At 44.1% G+C, this 24,101-nt stretch overlaps 2 non-coding genes across 2 annotated transcripts; one reads left to right on the top strand and one right to left on the bottom strand.

Annotated features, from left to right (window-relative positions):
* Positions 1-22,613: 22,613 nt before the first annotated feature.
* Positions 22,614-22,684, bottom strand: TRNAG-GCC (transfer RNA glycine (anticodon GCC)). The gene has a single exon. It is a non-coding gene; the product is annotated as a tRNA-Gly (tRNA).
* A 748-nt stretch (positions 22,685-23,432) lies between these two features.
* TRNAS-UGA (transfer RNA serine (anticodon UGA)) lies at positions 23,433-23,521 on the top strand. Its single transcript has one exon. It is a non-coding gene; the product is annotated as a tRNA-Ser (tRNA).
* Positions 23,522-24,101: the final 580 nt, after the last annotated feature.

Genomic DNA, 24,101 nt, shown 5'->3' with positions numbered 1-24,101 from the left:
TAGCAGCCCGTAAGGGAAATTTGTAATTCTGTCGTACCATCTCCGGAAGCAGAAAATTTCTCATTAAACACTGAATTCCGGAGATGGATATTTGAAACGGGGGGGGGGGGGGGAGCTCCTTTTTACTAACACTTTTGGCTACAACCCATCCTTAGACAGGAAAGACTTATATATGATACAATCCAATCGTGGCGGGTATGGTTTAGTGGTAAAAGTGTGATTCGCTTCATTTCGAACCAGGTAGCTGAGGGATCTTTCAAATTGATTTCTCACTCGATCGAAAAGCTTTATTTCTAAGGGAAGTCCACATACTTTCCTACAATGAGTGTCGGTGTAGAAAGCGTTATTCCTGTCATTCCTATATATTCCTACGTTTGCGAAGTCGAACCAGTTGCATATCGGAATAATGAAGCGGAATTTTTCCAGGATCCAGAGGTCCCGGAACAACTAGTGTAGAATCTATGGATAGCAACCCGAAATATTTGTCTCATCGTCACTGAATCTCTGATCCAGTAATGAATCCGAGCCAAATAGTTATGAAAAGATCGATCCTTATTTACCAGGATTATCAAGCATTTCGTGGACAATTCTATAACTCGGTGAAAGAAAAAATATTCTCCTAAGGATTGTCATCTATAGAAATAAGAAACGAAGTAACCGGAAGAGACATCGGCTGACCTTCGATTCGACAAAGTATTTTCACGAGTCGTGGGAGTAATATGCTTTTCCACAGGGATCATCTAGGAAGTGTGTTCCCGTCTCGTCGGATACGGAAGAAACTGACATAGATGCTATGGATCCTTCTCACCAGCAATGTAACCCTGGTCGAGAAGGAGGAGATATCCGCAATGAGTCTTCGGAATGAGATTCCAATGCTTTCCATTTCTCTGTTTACGCAGCGAAGAGTGAAAAAGAATCTCTCTATGCTTGTATCTGGGGATATTCATCTCCCTCAAGCTCCTCCTTCTACTATCCATTCCATAGAGGAGCCGAATGAAGGGAGACCTTCACGTTCGGTTCTGAATTAGAGATGCCATAATGAACTCATTCAGTAGCATCGACTATAACCCCTAGCCTTCCAAGCTACTGATGCGGGTTCGATTCCCGCTACCCGCTCACCAATTGAACCGGTTTAAGTTACCCTTCTCCATCTCCCGATTCCCGCTAATCTAGGCTTGGGTTCTGGCTCCCGCTACGCAGCCATACCTTGAACAAACCGAAGTTATTGTTTTTGTTTGTCCATAGCATAGTTCCTGCCCCCCCCCTCGGGGGGGGGGGCGTCCATCGTCTAATGGATAGGACAGAGGTCTTCTAAACCTCCAATATAGGTTCGAATCCTATTGGACGTAATTCCGTGTATACGACTGATGGGTGTTTGCAAATTGCAAATGGCTTCTGATCCTTTTTCTTTCCTCCCACCCCCTACTCAAGACATATTTTGCGTGTTCTGAAAGTTATTTTTTACTTCTCGCGAAGCAAGAAAAGTTCCGTATATTCTTTAATAGCTTCCTTTGAAAGCATCTCTGCTTGTTCCGTAAACATCTTGGTAGAACGAATAATTTCGACGGATCCGGGTTTATTGGTTGTTATATACTCACGTAACTGAACCAGGAATCTCTTCACCTTCTCGACGTCCAATATATCCAAATATCCATTAACTCCGGTATGAATAGTAGCTACTTGTTCTTCTACCGATAGTGGGGATGATTGAGATTGTTTAAGTAACTCACGTAGCCGCTGACCCCTTGCTAGCTGATTTTGAGTAGCTTTATCGAGATCAGAAGCAAATTAGGCAAAAGCTTCTAATTCAGCAAATTGAGCTAATTCCAATTTTGATTTACCAGCTACTTGTTTCATGGCTTTGATCTAAGCGGCGGATCCTACTCTAGATACGGAAATCCCCACATTGATTGCCGGTCGAATTCCAGCATTGAATAGATCCGCTGATAGAAATATCTGTCCATCAGTGATAGAAATGACATTAGTCGGGATGTAGGCTGAGACATCTCCGCCTGGGTCTCGACGATGGGCAAAGCGGTCATGCTACCTTCACCTAATTGGGTACTTGATTTAGCCGCTCTTTCCAAGAGACGCGAATGTAGATAAAAAACATCTCCTGGATATGCTTCTCGTCCGGGTGGTCTTCTCAGTAGGAGAGACATCTGTCGATGAGCCTGAGCTTGTTTAGAAAGATCATCATAGATAATCAGGGTATGTTGTTTACGATACATGAAGTATTCAGCCGGAGCTGCTCCTGTATAGGGGGCGAGATATTGCAGAGTAGCCGGAGAGTTTGCAGTCTCCGATACCACAATTGTATATTCCATGGCGCCACGATCCTGAGAAGTATTCACTACCTGAGCTACGGAGGAGGCTTTTTGACCAATCGCTACATAAACACATATAACATTTTGACCTTTCTGATTCAAAATTGTATCTGTAGCTACTGCTGTTTTACCCGTCTGTCTGTCTCCAATTATTAACTCTCGCTGGCCGCGTCCTATGGGGATCATAGAGTCAATAGCAATAAGACCCGTTTGTGAGGGTTCATATACGGAACGCCTTGAAATAATCCCCGGAGCAGGGGATTCAATCGGTCTAGATTCAGAAGCTGGAATTTGGCCTCTGCCATCAATGGGTTAAGCTAAAGCATTTGCGACACGACCTGAGAAGGAATCACTAACTGGTACTTGGGCAATCCTTCCCGTTGCTTTTACAGAACCTCCTTCCTGTATGGCCAAACCATCACCCATCGATACAGCCCCGACATTATCAGATTCCGGATTCAGAGCAATTCCTACTGTACCGTCTTCAGATTCTGCCAATTCACCAGCCATTACTTCGTTAAGACCATGAATGCGAGCGATCCCATCTCCGACTTGGAGTACGGTGCCGGTATTGACAACCTCTACTTCTGGAACATATCCCTCAATTTGTTTGCGAATAATACTGCTAATTTCGCCGGGTCGAATATTTATTACCATTAGCATCTATTTACTATCTTCTTGAGAAATGGGACCTACGGAAGCTAATACGGAAGCTAATCAGCTGCGTTTTCCATGGCCCGGAATAGGCCAATGTGATAATCAATCATGCGCAAATGCAATTCGCCATCTAAACGACTATTCGGACTCTCCGGAGCTCTTTCTGAGGCAAGGCGAGAGACTTGCTGGCGAACCTGTTCAATTGCCCGTTGTTTTTCAAAACGAATAGTATAATTTTTACTATCCTCCAATCTTTTTGGATCTTCATCAGCCGCATCAACGAGATCCCGCTTCTCCCCCTCCATTTGCGTGAGTCCATTCACGCGGATCTCATCCGCTTTCACTTTTGCTTGTTGCAAACGAGTCCGAGCCTGCTTGAGTTTTTCGGTAGCCTCTTTATAACGTTCCTCCGCGTCACGAATAGTACTCAAGATTGTTCCCTTACAATTCTCCAGTAGATTGGTCAATGAAAGTAGATTATATATCTCCGGTTCCCAGAGATCTGTGGTCCCTTCCCAAACCGAACATGGATCTTTCGATTCATTCGGCTTTCCCGCCCGTACCTCTCGATAGGATAAGAAAATCCAATATCTTCACGGACCTGCCATCCCTATGAATGTAGTCCACAGGTGGAAATCAAATTGCTGAAACTTGAAAATCATCGAGGGCTCTTCTGGACGATACTCCTCCTACCAGCGAAGTCGTTTCCTCTGAATAATATTCATTCCAGATGGGTTGTCTATTCAGCAGATTGAACAAAATTTGGTTCCTACCGGTAGATTTTACCTCCCCCCGCGAGAAATGAGAGAGGTGGGGCTATTCCCGATATGAGTGTTGTATATCGAAGAAATCTCCGACCATGCTTTGGAATCTTTGCACAGCAGGGGGAAGAGGACCCGAATTCTTGCTTAGACTTCAAGCGATTCAGCTTTAGCCGTATTGATGATATTCCCCTATCAGTCGGTGAAAGCAATAAAGTTTCTACCGATTTCACGAAATGCTCTGGTTCTTACATGATGTCACTCATTTGCAAGTAATTCGTCGGGATTTTGCATCTACTCCTGTTCCAAATGCAACCGGAGGAATCCAGTTATCTCATTCAGATATGCGACTCGCACACACTCCCTTTCCAAAATAAAATAGTACACCCGAAACTAGAATCAGATTAATCGGATTTGTCTCCAAGATATTGGTATTCGAACCAAAACCCGCGGCAGGAGTCCAATGACTCGTAGAGACGGCGATGTCACTTATACTTCTCATGCTCCCTCCCCCTCCCAAGGGATTATCTAAATCCTACATAATTCCTTCAATCTGACCTGGAATAGAATCATGGATTCGGAGGGAATACCTACACACTAGATAAAAAATAGAACTGACGTGGGAATGGAACGGAGCAATCAACTGGTTCATTCCATACTGATGTGGGGGGGGGGATTCACAAAATAACTTGGAGAGTCGCGAGAAGGAATCGATAAAATAGATTGATCGAGGATTTTCTGTCAGACCCCCCCCCCTGAATAAGATAATCTCCCAATCAGATAATCGATTTGGAAAGGGTCCGATTGGGGAGGGGGTACAGGGCTCCCCAAGTACCCCTCACTGTGGGTGGATCGAACGAAAGGATTTGCAGATAACGGTGCTAGGGCTACAACTGGTCCATAGATTGTTAAAGCTTCCGTGAAGGCTAAACTTGACAATGAAGTGCCTCGAATTTTACCCTCTGCCTCTGGTTGTCTCGCAATACCTTCTACTGCTTGACCCGCGGCAGTGCCTTGACCAACACCGGGACCAATAGAAGCGAGGCCTACAGCTAATCCGGCAGCAATAACAGAAGCAGCAGGAATCAAGGGGTTCGTATTAATCTCCTCTTTTTTATTTAATTCAACCAATTCCGACTTAGCAAAGATCAATGCCTACTGGAATAATTCTGTGAAAATTCACTCAGAGCCGCTGATGGGTTGAAATGTTCCTTCCGATTCACTTGTTTCTATTCGAAGCATTGAAATAGCAATACCGGTGGGCGAGAAATAAAGCCATTCCCCCGACGAGAATCCACCAATCTCACTCGTTACCCGTAATGCAGCAATTGGATGAAAATATAGTACTTCATGATGAGGAATTCCAGCCACGGCCCGGATGAGATTCAACTCCTTGTTGTAACACGATAGGAGATACTAGTAAGTATCGGTATCATTGGTTCCCGAGGTGACAAAGATTCCCACGAATTGCGGAACATCTTGTGATTCGTCCCCCCCTGCAGACTGGAGGGAATGCTCGAGTCGAATGGTGGGAATCACTATTGTCATTTCCATCCCCATCCCTTTGAATGGAAATGGGAGTAGTAGGATTTCCCCCCCCCCCTCTAATAGGAGGGGGGTATCATATTATTATACCACAGAAACAGTTTTTGCTACTCCAAGAGGTGGCCCGAGTACCTGTCGAATACCACGATCCTAATCCGATGATTCGTCGGAATCGAAACTCGGTTAATGATGACCCTCCATGGATTCCCCTATATAAGCTGCAGCTGGAGTCGCAAGAATCAAAGCTTGAATGGCACTTGTGAATGATCCTGGAAGCATCATAGGTACGGGAACAATTAGGGGTACTAGAGAGACGAGGACAGCTACTACCAACTCATCAGCTAATATATTTCCGAAGAGTCGGAAACTAGGTGGTGAAGGTTTAGTGAAATCTTCTGGAATATTAATAGGTAGCAGTACTGGAGTGGGTTGGATGTATTTACCGAAGTAACTAAGACCTCTCTTGTTTAGACCCGCGTGGAAATATGCCACTGATGTAGGCAAAGCTAATGCAACAGTTGTATTGATATCATTCGTAGGTGCAGCCAACTCTCCATGAGGTGATTGGATAACTCGCCGAGGAAACAGAGCACCTGACCGGTTAGAAACAGAAATGGATGGAAACATAGTTCCAATGAATGCAACCCAGGGACGATACCCTTCTTCCCCCATCTGAGTTCTAGTCGGATCCCTAATAGATTCAAGAATATATTCAATGAAATTTTGACTGCCAGTCGGGATGGTTTGCAAATCCCGAGTAGCTGCGGTAGATAAACCCAATGATATAGCAATTACTACCCGGGAAGTTACAAGAACTTGTGCATGAACTTGGAAATTTCCTACTTGCCAATAGAGATGTTGACCCACTTCCACGCCCGATACTTGATATAGATTATCAATCCCATGAATGGACAATTGTTCGGAATTCGTATTACCTCCTTATCAGGAATCAACGTGGGGAAGAATGATTTGCACAGAACAATCAAGTGGATTCCTAATCACTACATAATCCCAGGGTTGTCCCCATAATAGAGTCACAGCATATTGCTGTCTCTGGGGTAAGTCTCTGTTTCATTCTACCACGAATAGTTGGGATAGTTACTGATTTCACTATCTATTAAGTTCAATATCTTTGAGTTCGAACGACCCTCAGAAATAGCCAGTGTTGATTTATCCAGTACCCGTCGAATGGAGGACCGCGCATCATCATTACTTGGAATCGGAATATCTGTGAGATCTGGATCGCAATCTGTATCGACGACACAGATTGTAGGAATACCTGAAGTGATACGTTCTCTAATAGCAGTGGATTATTCGTGTTGATCAGTAATTATCGCAATATCGGGTAAATTTGACATATATTGAATTCCACCTAGATACTTCTTCAATCGAAGTAATTGTTTTTTCGGAATCGATGCCTCTTTTTTCGGGAGTCGATCGAACCCCCCCGTATCTTCTTCATTCTGCAAATATTGAAATCTCTGAAGACGTGTTTCTGTAGTGGACCAATTCGTTAACATGCCACCGAGCCACTTTTCATTCACGTAGTGACATCGAGATTTCGTCGCAGCCGATGCAATTAGATCAGCTACTTGGTATTTTGTACCTACTATTGAGAATTCTTTTCCCTCCGTCGCTGCATTGGATACCGAATCACAGGCTTCGGATAGGAGACGAGCAGTCTGAGTTAGATCGGGAATGTGAACACCTTTCCGTTCCGTAAATATATAAGGTGACATCTTGGGATTCCACTTTTGGGTTTGATGACCGAAATGGACCCCCGCCTCCATCATCCCTTCTGGATCGATATTCCAATTTTTCTGTTGCATTTTACCCCCCCAAAAAAGAACTACGAAAAGCCGCAGATTGATTTGATTTTTATGGAAGTTACGTAATTATTACGATTCACTGGTCGGGATTATTGAGTGAGACATACCCGAGATGCTACGTCGCAAAATGATTCTGAATCTCATTCACCAATATTGACTCCGGGGAGGGGTTGTCTCAATCCTTCGTGAATCATTAATCTATGGTGGGAACTCGGCTCCCTCCCGTAATAAGTATGAGGGGGAATATCCCTTGCCTCTCGACTGAAGATGTTAAAATCACTAATAGCTAAATAAAATTCCGTATTTCTCTCTACATCTAGTTGACGAATAACCTCCTGACTGCCGGTCCCAATGGGAACGAGATCACCAAGGATGACATTTTCTTTCAGTCCCTTCAACCAATCGATTCGACCCCGAATAGCGGCTCTAGCCAGTACCCGAGTAGTTTCTTGAAAACTCGCCTCTGATATAAAACTAGTAGTGTTAAGAGATGCTTTTGTCATTCCCAATACAACAGGTTCGTAGAAATTCGATTCTTTTAAGACGCGATTCATTCGTTACGCTTATGATGATTCAATAAGCTCTCCGGGTAAGAAAACATTAGTTATTCCATCTTCCAACGTTACTACTTTCGATGTCAGTTGTCAAATGATGATTTCTATATGCCTATCGGATATTTACACCCCCTGGGATCCATGAACCTTTTGAATTTGATCAATCGGAACCAGTTGACAATCTTCCATACCTATTCCGGCACTCGTGAAATGACTCCAAGGATTACCAACTAATCTTGTAATAGTTCTCCTCCATCTATCAGAAATATCTTCGATTCTTGCTAAGGTAAAAGCGGTGGAACGAGATTCCAACAACTGCTCAACCTTTGGAAAACCCTGAATAATATCCCCAGACCTCGATCTATCGTGTAGTAATGTTATTAATGTATCCCCCTTCCCAATGATATCTCCGTAATTCTTATGAATAGTCGCCCCCTCAGTTGCTAGGAGAGGCTTGGCTGTTCTGATTGGTGAGTATTCTCGGTGAATAGCTATGATTTGGCCGGATTGGAGGCAGATATCACCCCCGTAAATGCATGCGTTTTCACTGACCAGAAGTCCGAGATTAATAGGCAGAATTCTTGCTCCGGGGAAATATGATGGGGGGAAGATCAATCTGGGGAAGCATCCTCCCACCAATAAATCTGGGGAGTATTCAAATATCGATTCATTTTCATCTATTGAATACCAATACCTACGTCCCGATGCATCTGTTGACTCATCGACAAAGGGATCCTCGGCAAAAGAGACTTTGTTGCTTGATACGGAGTAGGAAAACAACAAAGAGTAGGGGCTATTTTGTGAATCACCTAAAAGGCCCAACTTTTTGTTTCCCCTTCCACCAGTAGTAGGATAAAATTCTCCAAAATCTGTCAATACTCCTTTTGGTCCTGCGGTACCTCTCCAAATAGATCCAGCATCAGAATCCGAGTGGGGATCTTTTGAATCTATGTTGTTACGAAAGACAGTCATACCCCCCGATCCAGAATTATCGGAATATGCACCCCCCCTTCCATATACCCCTCCGTCTGGGTCGGGGGGCAGGGGGTTACGAAAAAGATTGGATGGTGATAGGATTAAGAAGGATGCACCTTGTTGGGGTACTACATGAATAGTACCTCGATATCCGACAAATTCTTTATTTTTATTCTCATCGCGTGAATTCAAATTGATGGGGGATAGCTTCCCACCGAGCGCCAGTTGTGGAGGAGCTTCCCCAGCTCTTGTCTCAGGGGACAAAAACGGATTGGAAAGTCCCATTGGGTTAACCTGGAGGAAGGTGCTAAGACTGTCACTTATCTTAATATTGGTGAGAGACAGATACGACCCTTCCGGGGGAGGGGGGGATTCTTGCCAATCAGCCACTAAACAAGTTTGAACCAATTGGATATCTGTGTTGTCACTTATTTCTACTACTTCGCCGTCTCTGTAAAAGATATAGGTAAAGACTTGAATTCCCAAGTCTTTCTCTGTCTTTGGTATTTCAGGCATTCGTATTGGAGAATCACCAGGTACATTGTATTCTACAACTGTTCTTATTGAGACAGAGGGCTTCCTTCTTCTAGCCGATGCAACTGGTTGGGGATAAACCCAATTATCAGATTTGAATTCACCGAGAATCAGATGCCCTGGTGGAATCAAAGTATCAGCCTGTTTAGATATATTAGTTTTCTTTTTCGGATAATAGATATATCCGGGTAAGATTCTTATTTTGATACTATTGGGTATCTTTTCTATGCGAACCAACCCACCCATCTGACTAATAATATTAGAAGTTATTTGTGTGCCCTCCTCGACAACACTGTTGTTCTTCACCAAAATGGATGAGGAAGGCTCGCAAATAGTATACACTTCTTCAGGGATCAAGGAAGAGTTACCTCCTTTGGTGACTTTATACCGCGATCTAGAACTTGCTGTTTCACTGCCAGAAACCAATTCTCCTTCATCAATGGGTTCTACTTCTGCAGTACCATATCTTACAACTCCCGAAACGTTGGTTCGATACTTCGAGTCTTCGCAAATAGCAATAATTTCATTCCGATCCAAAATCACGTTATTGAGTATACGGAACTCGGAATTTGCGTAAGATAATTTCCTGTACCGACCCTCCTGTTCCGGTGATAGAGGAACCACCTCTGTTCCCCCACCTCGACCCATGGAAGGAGTTGAAACAAATCTCGACGAATTCAATTCACTTTTGATAGATTCAAAATCGACATTGATTCCGGACTCCCATATCCATTCCTGATAACATCCAGAGTTAATGACACTAATATTCTCCCAATTTACCTCCCGAAGCTCGCGTTTACTCTCGTTGGAATGGGATCTGGTATCAATTCTATCTTGATCTTCATAAAAGGAATTCCCATTGGAATCACTAGAGGTTCCTGAAAGGACCCGTACATGACCGCTATTGCGCACGACATGAATATTACTATGTATATCTTCGGGCGAGTGATACACGACCCCATTCCAATAGGTTTCCCCCTCTAAATTTGGATAGATCTTTCTCTTAATCCGTTCCTTGAGAGGAAACTCCTTGGCTCAGACTTCCGCAGTGATTCGTTTCGATTCAACATATTGATTATTTTGAATCACAAGTAGACTTTGTGCTGGAATCACAGGATTGTGTGTATCATTTTAACTTCTAATAGAGATAGGTAATTCATTTTGACACATCCAAGCGGGCTGTCCGTGTCGCGTACGTGTGGGATATAATGACTTCTCATCGGAATTGATGATTCCATTGAACGGGATTCATACATGTTCTGCGATATCACCCGTAAATACTCCACCAGTATGAGAAGTTCTTGATGTTAATTGGGTTCCTGGTTCTCCGATTGGTTAGCCCGCAATAATACCTACAGCTTCTCCCAATTCCACCAAGTCGTGGTGGGCGAGACCCCAGCCGTAACACAATTGACAAATCCAGAAAATGCTTTTACGTGTCGGGGGAGATCTTACATGTATCGGTTCAGTCGCTACTACTGAGTTACTGGCGGGTTCATTATCAATATCCTGATTACGCATAGCAATACGTCTCATATCTAGATATACATTGCCTGCTAACACACGTCCAACTAGTCTCTGTTGTGGTATCGTTCGTGTGGATCCCTCTTCCCCCCCAATAAGATTCACAGCAATGCCCCTGATAGTCCCACGATCTCTTTCACGCACAACAATATGTTGAACTACTTCGACAAGCCTACGTGTGAGATATCCAGCATCTGATGTTCGTACCGCAGTATCCACCACTCCTTTGCGAGCACCATAACGGGAAATGATATATTCTGTCAGAGATAAACCCTCGCGCAGATTGCTACGGATAGGTAGATCAATTACCTGTCCTCGTGGATCCGACATCAATCCTCTCATACCGAGCAATTGGTGGACTTGGGATATACTTCCTCAGGCTCCTGAAAAAGACATCATATGGACTGGATTCAGAGGATCAGTCATCCTGAAATTTGGATTCATCTCTCTCTTCGGACACTCACTTGTCGCATACCACGTCTCGATCAAGTGACGTAATTTCTCTACAGCATGTAGACCCCCGCAACGATGAGACTGCTCCGAGGCGGAACCCTGTTTCTCTGCATCTTCTACAAGCCATCCTTTAATAGGTACTGCGTAAGGATCATCGATGCCTGATGAAATAGATGCTTTTGTAGCTTGTTCGAAACCCAAACTCTTTATTTGATCCAGGATATTCGTCGTATGCGTAATCCCGAAATGAAGTGTCAACCTACTGATGAGTTGTCTCATCGCGGTTTTGTCCATCATCTTATTGTAGTAAAGCGACTCAGCTTGATCGACCGTTGTAGGAACCTCAACCTTTTTTATCTTATGACCATCATTGACCGGCAAATCCAAACTATTGATCATATCTGTCAGATGCGTCAAAAACTCCCTCATTCTTCATTATTCCAGTTCATAAAACGAGTTGATTTCGGGATTTTCTTCTGTATTTCTATAGCTGGTATCGATTGAGTCTGATGCTGAGAAGTACCCTGTATTGCCTCTTTCACTTGTTGATTAGACGAAATACGACCAGCATTTGTGAGGATATATATGCCAAGTATGTTACCCTTTTCATCCCTCCTAATCTGATAATTGTCGTAAAACTGGAAAGAAGTTCCCGAGGATTCGTATTGAAATTCAATGGGCAATTCGCGATTTCTAGAGCTAATCATACGTAGATCCGTCTTCCATCGGAGCCATAAAAGACTATACAAATCGATTCGCCTCAATTACTTGGCCCTGAGTACATCATCATAACTAGTGAAATAAGGTATCTTGGAGGACGAACTGGGTTCCCCGTCCGTGGCAAGAGAATGTCTGTTTCCATAAATCCCTTGTTTATTCTCAGTCATCGGCACATAAAGCCCGAGAAGCATGTCCTGACTTGGTACAGATACGGGATCCCCCGTAGCAGGAGATAATAAATTTGTATGTGAAAACGTTGGAGAACGAGCCTCAGTCTGAGCTTCTAGAGATGAAGGTACATGTACGGCCATTTGATCTCCGTCAGAATCTGCGTTGAACCCCCCGCGAACCAATGGATGCAGACGAATAGCACGCCCTTCTATTAAAATAGGTTGAAACGCTTGTATACCCAATCTATGCAATGTAGGTGCTCGATTCAACGATACAGGATGACCTTACGTAACTTCCTGGAGAACTTTCCGTATAATTGATTCTTTCTTCCGAATCATATTCTTAGCAGCTCGCAGGTTACGAGCGACGCGTCGTCCAATTGAATTACGAATTACGAAGGCTTGGGAAGGCTCTATCGACGGTTCTCGGGGTGATCCACATTGATGTAACGAGGGAGACGGACCTACCACGGTAACGAAACGACCCAGATAATCAACCCGCTTTCCAAGCGAATTCTCGCGGAGTCATCCTTCCTTCCCCTCAATAACCTCAGAGAAAGATTTGTAAGGCCTGTTATTAATGTCTCTCATTGGTTGCCCACGTATACCGTTATCAATGGAGGCATCTACAGCTTCTTGAATAAGTCTCTTTTGACACACAATCGATCCGTCCGGTGTGAATTCACTTCCCAGTAGAAAATCGATAGGGGTATTATTCCGGTGAATTATCTTCCTATGAAGTTCATTGAAATCAGAAGTAATTGACTCACCCTCATAGAGTTCGATTATTGGTCGCGATCCAGGTGGAAGAACCGGTAGTAAGTCCAGAACCATCCATTCTGGTTTTATGTTTGTTCCAAGGAAATTCTTAGCCAGTCTCATCCGTCTGACTAAAAGATCCTTTCTCCTTTGAATCGTTCGATCCTCCCACTCATTCCCGGTGGATCCCTGCTTCGCCAATATTTGCCACTCCGGATACGCACAATCCATAACACTCTGCGAATCCAAGCTAGCTAATCATTTCTTAATAGCATCCCCTCCAGTAGCCACTTCCCTCCCCTGGAAAGACTCGAAGTTTAGAGTAGAAAAAGAGATGGTAGAAATGTCTCTCCACGAGCAATCTTCATAGTTGAACAAGCCTCGCGATCACAATGGAGTAGGTTTTTCAGCTACAGGCCTAGCAAGGAAAAGATCGGGATAGGTCGGGTGGGAACCCCCCCCCCCCCCCCCCCCCAGAACCGGACGTCGGGGTTTTCTCTCATCCGGCTCAAATAGCTATATCGAGATATGAGGTCGCGGTGGCATTGGGACGTGATAACCAAACTTATTGGGAATCGAATAGCTATTCGTTACTCAAGTCAAAAATTGATGAAATCCTTTTACTGAGTAGTCTCATCCCCCCCTTGTTGCATGTATACATACTTATCCCACAGAAATATTGGTTCTGATTAGGGACAAGGGGGGTTTCTCTTGTTCATAATCCAGTTATTACTCCTCCCCAGGTTCCCACTCTACTCCGATGGTTGTCACGTCATTGAAAACGTATCTGCGATGAATAAGTTTCCGCAACCATATCTCCTCATAGAATAATCTTTCATCTGGAAAGGGGCTCGGGTGGAGGATCTCGCCGATAAAGATCTGGATTGATTCTAGAAGTAGTGATTTATATTACGAAGTCTAGTCGATGAATTAATAGGAATTGACCTTGGAGGAGTAACCTCCCTTAGTATCTATAGATCTTTCCGATACTCCTTTCCGAGCCACATGATACTCCCCACGGAAGATATGTCGAAATGGGAGGCATCCCACCGCTACCGGATGGGATGACAGATTGTGATCATTCTGTGGTAATTGGAACGTATAACCAAGTCACACATCGCAATATACCGGGCTTTCTAACTCTTTAAGAGGTTTGGTAAGGAGATTCGCAACGTAACTGGGGATTCGTTTCAAAAACCACACATGAATTACTGGACATGCCAATTTGATGTATCCCATTCGGTACCTCCGAACCCGGGAGTCAGTAAATTCCACTCCGCGATGCTTACAAAAATTAGAATCTCCTTCTTCATTATCAACGGATCGGTAAGTTCCACGGGCACGAACTCCACTCTCTATAGGCCCAGATATTCTTTCGCGGAACAAACCATCCCTCTCTGGTTTATGGGTTTTATAATGCAACGTATGAGGTTGAGTAACTTACCCAACAATTTCTCCATTAGGTAATTCTCTTTCAGCCCAACTACGAATCTGTTCGGGAGAGGCCAATTCAATTCGGAGTTGTTGGTAATTTTGTTGATGAATCATGGGATAATAATATTCTGTTTGTTTTTATTGAAAATATCTCGATTAAACATTTCTACTTTCCCTTCTCGAATCCCCCTCAAGTATCAATTTATGATCCAGATTGAAACCCATAGATCATGATTCTCGAACTAGCAATCGAAAAGATTCTGGAGCAGTATCGGGCTTGGGTACGGGTTTCCCAGTCACGGTGGCATTAGGTACTTCATAACGAGCTTAAATATGATCGGATTTAATAGTAAGCATTTCTTGCAATATATAAGATACACCAAAACCTTCCAAAGCCCAAACTTCCGTTTCTCCCACTCATTGTCCCCCTCGTCTGGATTTCCCTCTAAAAGGTTGTTGTGTAACAAGTGCATGGGGCCCACTGGATCATGCGTGAATCTTATCATCAACCTGATGAATCAATTTCATCATATGAGCTTTCCCAATTGTAACCGATTGTTCAGAAGTATCACCCGTTCGTCCATCAATTAATCTACTCTTTCCGGGATGATCAGGTTCGAATAACCACGGATTGGATGTTTCTGTACTTGCCTTAAATGGTTCCGAAAATACCAGTTTTCTAGAAGCTTCTGGTTCATGTCTTTCATCAAAAGGTGTTATTCTGTGATGCATCTTCGGAAATTCCCCTGCCAACCCAAGCAAACATTCAAAAATCTATCCTACATTCATTCGCGGAGGTACTCCTAAGGGACTTGGTATCATATCTACTGGCGTACCATCCTGTAAATAAGGCATATCCTGCCTAGGTAAGATCTTTGATATAATACCCTTGTTACCGTGTCTGCCAGCTACTTTATCACCTACTTGTATCTTACGTTTCTACAAAATATATATATGTATCATCTCCGAATTATTCATGGGATTATCCTCAGGATAGACCCACATGGCATCAGTGACTCGACCTCTTCCACCAATAGGGACTTTCGGACAACTCTCTTTTGTGTTGACTGCTTGGATACCAAAAATCGCTTGTAATGATTTTCCTTCTGGGGCACGTAATGAATCCCCCCCCTCGAGGCGTCAATTTGCCCACTAGAACATCTCCTGTTTCTACCCAAGATCCTGATGCTACAAGCCCATTATCCTTCAAGTGACGAAGGTCATAACTGTCTAATTGGGGTATTTCCTTCGTAATTATCTCAGGACCCTGATTCGTCGCACGAACCTCAACTTCGTGTCTCTTGATATGAAAGGATGTAAAAACATCTTCATATAGCAAACGTTCACTAATCGGTACTGCATCTTCAAAATTGTATCCCTCCCGTGGCATATAAGCTACTAGTATATTTCTACCCAAAGCTAGTTCTCCTCCAACGGTTGCTGCTCCATCCGCCACAACTTCTCCACTTTTCAGAAGTTCTCCTTGAATAACTGTAGGCTTCTGATGTCTACGAGTATTATTATTGGGACGTTCATATATCCTCAATTTAGTTATAGTATCTCCATTCCTGGAGGATAAAGTAATCTCATTACCATCGGTATATTAAATTCATCCTTCTTGTTCGGATACAGCTACACTTCCCGAATCTAGGGCTACTTAACCTTCTGACCCAGTTCCTACAATGCACCTCTCAGGTCTGAAAAGTGGAACCGCTTGGCGTTGCATATTAGAACCCGTCGAAGCGCAGTTTGCATCATTATGCTCGACGGAGGGAATAGGAGAAGCTCCAATGGGGAAATATTGTAGGGGATGAATACCTCGTAAATCCAATTCCTCCCACGTAACGGTTAAGAACTCCTCTCGATACCGAACCGATATAAGCTCCTTCTCCCCGGTCCTCCAATCTGCTATTAACAGATTTCCAGTTCCTATTCGATAATCATCCCCGACGGGTGATAGATCTACTAATTGTCCTTCCATAGATGATTTGGATACTTCATAAAAGGGACTTCGTAAGGATCCGGAATTGCTAACCTTTGCAAAAATAGCTAGGGATGAGATAGGACCAGCATTCATACCCTCAGATGTCTCGATGGGACATATACGTCCGTAATGACTGAAATGGATATCCCGAGCTTGAAAAGTGGCAGTTCGCCGCGTCAATCCCCCGGGACCTAGAGAACTTGATCTTCGTTTATGAACTGTTTCTGCTAGTGGATTGGTCTGGTCCGAAAATTGCGACAAAGGATGTGAGCCAAAAAATTCGTTGAAAGTTGTTGTGAGTGGTGCGGAAGTCACCAATCCCCCGAGAGTTAATGGACGTCTACGCCTGACGGCTCTATGGATATTTTATCGGATCGAATTCTCCGGACGATTCAGGGCTAATTTTAATTGTTCCTGTAATAGATCCGCTACAGACCGAACGCGTCGATTTCCCGGGTGGTCTATATCATCGAGGTTACCCATCCCATAGCTTATCTCTATCAAATAATCTGCGACAGCTAATAGATCTTGGGGTAGTGGGAAATGTTCCGTTTCAGGTACATCGAGATTAGGTTTGATGTTTGAATTTCGTCAACCAATTCGTCCCAATTCGCACCTTTGTTGGAAAAATCTCTTCTGCAATTCCTGGAATATGGATTCTGAAGACACCACATCGACTCCCGGAGAGTATAGATGTTTGTAAAGTTCTAGCATAGCATCTTCCGAAGATTCGATAGTTTCTCTCGATTCTCTGAGTAGATTCAGAAAAATCTTAGGATAACGTACATTCCGCGGGATATCCTCCGTACTCAGTCCCATAGCTAGAAGTAGAACCAAAATGGATATCTTTCGTTTCCTGCTGATACGAATCCATATCCTACTCTTTCTATCTATTTCTGGTTTGAATCTTCCTCCCCAATCCGAAATGATCATGCTGGTATATGTGAAAAATCCCCTGTGGTCCAACTCGCGGTTGTGGTAAACACCAAGACTCCTCAATATCTAGTTAATCAAAACTCTAGCAATTCCATTGATTATAAATGTTCCTTGGGAGGTCATCGAGGGAATAGATCCGAGAAACACATCCTGTTCTTCTACTATTCCGCTTCTCTTCCGAATCAATTAAGCTGGTACATATGGATCGGATGAATATGTGATACATTGATATGTAGCCTCTCTCCTCCCAATCGGAGGTTCCGACAATCGATACTATTCACTAATTGATTAGAATTCGACTTCCTTATCCGTATCTTCAATCTCTGGGAAATCATCAGGTTCTTCAAATGATCTTTCATGAACAAAGCAGTTGAATCCCTCAAATTGAATTCATCCAAGTTCTGGCAATACGAACATCTCCCTATCTCCTATTGATGTTGTACTGAAATCTTATCCTCGTGCGAAACCCTCCTATACCTATTCATCAATTCATTTAGTGATTCCTTCTCCCTCGCATCCCCCCTCCCCTCTCTTTCTCCCGGGTGAGGGATTGAATTTGGTAGATTCTCCCGATGAAGACTGTTCCCGAGTTGGCCAAGGAGATACCACCATCATCAGCGGTTCTTGAGGTATTGGAGGTGTCAAACAAACTATAAATGGATTTCAAAATGATCTGATGGAAGACTTCCCTGCACCCAAAAAATCTTTATCATCCACTTATCAACCATCGGCTCGATTCCGTCATTCCACCGATATGGTGAGTGGGGGTAAGGTGAGACACAACGAGAATGGGGATTCTCGACACGAAATCACAAAGATTCTAGGTGCCTAGTTAGACAGATTCACTTCGCTGGATCTCCAGAAGACGCTGGAGGCATTAACGTCAGCATAATTGATACAATTGGCGCAGTTGTTGCGATTCTCGCTGCGAAGCAACTACCGCGAAGAACCAGTTTTTGCGCCGTGAAGTATCGATTCGTGGAACAGCAATCCGGTAAACATTGATACGGGGAATATCACTTCACATACTACTGAAAATCAATCCATTGTGTCAAATCGTTGGTTTACCCCTCCCCCCCCCAACCCGAGGTGGATCAGAAGAACTATTGAGATTCGAGAATCTATCCCTAAAGGTGGACGACCTAATAATATCTACCTGCTGTTGCCACGGAGTGTCAATATCAATGTGGGGAGGGTGAAATTGACAAGGAAGGGAAAAACTTTTCGAAGTAGAACCCGGTATCTATGCGAACCATTTCTGGGGGGTGGGGAGCGTGAAGGATCCGTTAGATATTTCCAAGAGTGTTAGGAGGGAAAACAAGACCAGGGGGTGGGCAGTAGGGATCCGAGTAAGTCAGAGGATAGTGGAGCAATCTAGGGAAAAATTGGTGTTGGCTGCCTGGGGATGCATAGTATAAAAAGGATGTGTGTGGAAGTGGGGGGGGTGGGCAGCAAGGTTTCCTAACCCATCAAATTGATTGGATGGGGAGAAAAGGTTTCTAGTATCCGACATACTTACGAGCTCAATCCGATACAGAAAAATGAGCAGCTTGCTAATATTCCCATTCAGTGGTATACTTAATATCGAGTCCCCCATCTATCAATCATGTGCCTCGATGCAGGTGAAAGAAGGGCGATATAGTCAAGTGGTAAGACAAAGGACTGCAAATCCTTCATCCCCCAGTTCGAATCTGGGTGTCGCCTTGTTGTGCCAGTATCAATAATTTCGACGATTTCGGGATTGACTACCGCGCCAGACCCGGACACAAATCGAGATGCTCCATAGTATATTATGGCCTATCACGCTAGATGTATCCGGATATGCCACGGATAGGCAATCCTGATCTTAGTGTATCAGGAATCGAGGAGTAAATTATATGGATTGACAACCCCTCGGGGATTGGGACTTGGTAACATTATAAAATATATTGGTGGACGGATCCGCACTCTTATTACCTCCTCCCACTCGGGTATCATATGAAACAGAAATTGATTCCCATGTACGATATGTTACTGACTTCGATTCGGGTTCATCCATATAAGCACCCAGTAGTTGGAGGAAAAGGAATTCAATAGAATTGAATTGAAGGGATAGGAATTACGACCACGGATATGGTTAGTATTGCTTGGGCTGCTCCGATGGTGACTCCTACATTCTCTCTTTCACCTGTGGTTCGGGGAAGAAGTGGATCGCAGTGAGTAATTTTACACTACTCCTCCTAGTATAGTAGAATCCGGGAGATGTGAATCGTTGGGGTGGGGCCCAACGATTCGACCCCCTCTAGAATCTCTTGCTTCTTCGTAGGAAACACATATGGTATAACTAATTCCCTTCCATTTATGGGAGAATTCACCCCCCCCCCCCAATCTCAACTCTCTGTAGGAATCTTCTCTCCCGGGAGGGGGAGTCAACCAGGTAGTTTCCAAACGACCCCTATTGGATATCCGCTGGTTAGATTCATCAAATGCCTCGATCTCTTCTCTACGTAGATATAAATTTTCAGCAATAGGAAATATTGCAGTTCCACTTAAAAGTATTTCAGATAATAGTAGAATCGGATCTAAGCGCCAACCTTGAAAGATAAGAATTCCTCCGCATAATAATCCAATGGAGGAAAGGAAAAAGTCGTAGTATCGGGATAGGTTGGGAATCTATGGATTGGGTAATGCGCCCCCCCCCCCCCAAAAAACCATGGGTGATTTTTTCATTTCGTTGTGGCTTAAGCAGGACCAGTAGTTGGAGCGAGGTGTTATCTCTCACTTCTCATCCACGTCAGTTTCTTCTGTCGAACTTCCCGGATCCTCTTTCACCGGATTGAATCGGGAAATAGATAGATAATCTTGATATATCCGAATCAATGGATAGATAGAAAAATCTCTCCACGTTTCAAATTTCAATCCGGTTTGTTCTTTATGCACCCGATCCACCCCGTTCCGTAAAAATAGGATCTTTAGACTCATGTCTGACTCCATTGGTTACCCATAAATCCATATGTACATATAGATCTCCCCTCCAGAGGGGGGAGGCTAGAACCAAAGATATCACAGGGGAGAGAGATATTGGAACCCGCCAATCCCCTCCCCCCCCCTAGTTTTCGAAGTATGGAGAAACATATTGAATCAGTTTAGTCATGGATTGATTCCTATTGGGATTCATTACTACCGACACCAGTTCAAGTTTCACATCCCCCGGGTAGAGATATGCTGAAAATCGCAGAGATGTTGCACGGGTACATTTGGGACCACACCTCTAGATACATTAGGTTCCCTCTTTGCGGAGACATACAGGAATACACCTATCACTACTAGCCCGATTCCGACTATTGCACCGGGACCTGGTTCCATGGAAATCATAATAAAAAGGATGAGTGAGATGGACCTCCCGATCGATAGATAGATGGGTCTATCTATGTAGATCATCTATCTATCCAGATTTTAATTGGGATGGGACTGTGGAATTCAAATTGGGGGAGTAAAAATTAGTAGTTTACTGGCAACCGAGTTGCTACTTCACGCGGAGTAGCATCCTATTTCATCCCCTACCCCGGGACGTATATTCAACCTTCCCTTATCTACTTACTACCATCCGCGGCGAAACAATAGACCAGGTTCTCGGATTAATTGTTCTGAGCAGCCGTTTGAATGTAAGGAATAGGTAGAAAAGCTGTAGGTATTGGAATAAAGAGTGCAGTAGCTATGAATGCGAGGATATTTACTTCCATATTAGTGGTTCAAATTGATTTGAGGAGTAACTTGAGTGACCCCATTAGGAGAGACTCCTGAACTTTATCGTGATATTGTGAGTCATCCAACTCTACTAGAGTGGATCTGATAATCGGGATAGAAAAAAATTAACTCGGTCTGGTCAAATCTCTGATATCAATTACATAGTATATCACGAAAGAAAATTTTAAGAGTAGTCGATTGTTTACGCTTCTTCGGCAAGAACTTGCCCCCCCCTTTTTTATATTCTTACTGAGACAGAGAAGAGGGGTTAGTCACCGCATCTTTCTGTGGCAGCAAACGAATCTAGAAGCACTGTGGGTGGGAATCTATGGATGGAAAAATCAATGACTGGAATAATTTCCCCTCCTCCCCTTCCCTCTCTCGCCTATGGGTTGACGTGGCTAGAGATTAGCCCCGCAAATAAGCTCATTTGAATACTCGTAGTGAATATCCATAGTAAGCGCGGGCATGTGGAACTGGCGCGAGGCGGATGTCTCGTCTCCTCGAAGAATCAAGACAATTGGGGCTTTCGGGGTTAATATCTCCTGCATCTGTATATCCGAAACGGGATTCGAGTAAAAATGGTTTGTCGGATTCACCGTGGATGGGGAGATAGAGCATTGACTCCTAAGCACCCAGTACATAGACTTTAATTAATTGCTGGGATTGTAGTTCAATCGGTTAGAGCACCGCCCTGTCAAGGCGGAAGTTGCGGGTTCGAGACCCGTCAATCCCGCTACATTTTATTGAGTCATTTCAAATAACTCAGTCGAGATATACAAATTATAATGAAGTAACTCCGCGGTTTCTGGGTCGAGCTGGATTCGAACCAGCGTAGGCGTTGCCAGCGGATTTACAGTCCGTCCCCATTAGCCACTCGGGCATCGACCCATAGATTTAGACCGGGCTTGGAAGTACTTGAAAACAGAATCGGTCTCGGAAGTGTAAATGAAAGGAGTTTATTGATGTTTTCAATCTGGGCCCCTCCCGCCACCCTGAGAAGGTACGAGGGCAAGAGAAGCCATAACGTCCGTAGTGCTTCTGCGAGATGAGTATAAGTACCCCCAGGGGAATTCGAATCCCCGTCGCCTCCTTGAAAGAGAGGTGTCCTAGGCCTCTAGACGATGGGGGCCCAATCACTCTTCAGATAATAAGAGATTATCTATAAATCGTCAATCTGATTCTCCCGAATCCCCCCCGAATACAACATCCAATGGATGGGGAATTGGAATACCTCTCCGAATCCTTATCGCAAAATCCCGCTCGATGCATACCTATATGCGGAACCGCATGTGGCATCTCCCACAACCTCTAGGTCGACTGCTTCCTAGATGTGTAGGAAGTCGAACACGGCATAGAGGTAACGCTGAGACTTAAACCTTGCAATTCTCCGAAGTGAAGTGAGGCAGTTGAAAAGCTTCACCCAATCCATATTTCCATGGACGATTATTTCTTTCACCGATGAACTTATGTATCCCAATAATAATTGGTAATTACCAGCAGCATCAGTAAGTATATAGGCTTCTCCATTGCTTTTGGTTCATTCAATGTTCTGTTTCCCCTCGAGGGAAAACCCAGATTGGAAATCTACGCCTCAAATCACTCGGTTATGACTTCCTCAATTGGGAATATCTCACTCCTGAAGCTCAAAAATATTCTCTCCACCGGTCTGAACTATCCCGGGGGCTACTGCCGGGGGTGGAAGCGGGGCAAGAAAGTCGGGTCGGCGGATAGCGGGAATCGAACCCGCGTCCTCTCCTTGGCAAGGAGATATTTTACCATTCAACTATATCCGCGTGATATGCCACCCCGTTCTATATTGAATAACTATATATGTGGTAACTCCTCTAGTCAACACACCTAATCCATCCACCTCGTCTCGGGATTTTCCCTCGTGGACGGAGAGCCCCCCCCCCCCCGAGGAGGAAGTGTCGATTCCGTAGACCGTAATTATTATTGATTCTCTCTCCCCACTCGCCATTATGAATCGTGAGGAGGGGGCCAGAATTACCGATACATTGAATCTCTGGGATATGAAGGAATTAAGTATACCCACTAGGAAAACTAATCCGATCCATAAGGAAGCCCCTGAAAAGACGACATTTTTGTTGCTTGACCAACCATTGGGGGAAGCAAGCACGACAGGTACACCAATTACTAGTAGGAATGAAATGGCGATTAATGTGAATAAAGCCAATTGGAAAGCAATAGTCGTAGTTAGGACTCTCGACGTATCAGAAGTAGAGGATTTGTACCATCTGATCCCCATCCGGTGGGACTTACACCATACCGAGACCGAGGATTTTGGACGGAACAAGAATCCTTCTAGTTCAGTACCCCGGAATCCAATGTCTCTTTCGAATCTCTTGATAATCCATCAAGTAGGAGTAAGAATTTGATTATTTGGAATGATCCCTATATTGATTTCATAGTAAATCATACGAAACCATCATCTCATATCTTTCGTAATAGGGGTGAATCTCGATACAATACATGTGTATCAAGATCGACAAGATCTCCGAAGAATTGGAGAAGAGCTTTCTAGGAGAGGTGGTCGAGTGGTTTATGGCTCCAGTCTTGAAAACTGGCATAGTGCTGAAACGCTATCGAGGGTTCGAATCCCTCTCTCTCCTCAATTGATTCAGTACCGGACCCGACGGGAGGGGGTATTAGTGGTCTATCGGTGGTCTAAAAGAACCACCTAGTATTTCCCAAAAAATGCCAATGTCCCCGAGGGGAGCCTATTCTTAATAATGATAGATGAGAGGAATCTTCTGAAGCAGTCTGGGGGTATTCCTCCTCCGCCCCGGTTCATGCGCCGCATCTCCAGGCCCAGGTCCCGTGTCAATACTTTCCCTATCAGGGTTCGAGGGATAGGAAACAAACAAATATGAGAGATCTGATGTTAACTAGAGGTATTTAAAATACCAGTTCTATCGATTGACTTATCGGGATGATCAAAGGTCAATTACCCACCCATTTGCGGGATGGGTACGTTCCACCAGATACAACTGGTGAGGATTCAAATTAGCTTCAAATTAGCTTACGGAGATGAGTCGTCATCGCCAAATCACCCCCTCCAGGGGGGTGATTTGTAGACATAAGTGCAAATGCTACCGAAACTTGTGGTTTCCCGGAACCCTATAGAAATGAACAGTGAGTTACACCTCGCCCTTCCCTCATCCGCGAGGTAAAGGTTACTGCTGGGTATAT

The sequence above is a fragment of the Dipteris shenzhenensis genome, unplaced genomic scaffold, assembly GCF_047967505.1.
Source record: "Dipteris shenzhenensis isolate YYH24624 ecotype China unplaced genomic scaffold, Dip_SZ_1.0 scaf0286, whole genome shotgun sequence".
In the NCBI taxonomy this organism is placed as follows: domain Eukaryota; kingdom Viridiplantae; phylum Streptophyta; class Polypodiopsida; order Gleicheniales; family Dipteridaceae; genus Dipteris; species Dipteris shenzhenensis.
This window is presented reverse-complemented; position numbering and strand designations above follow the sequence as displayed.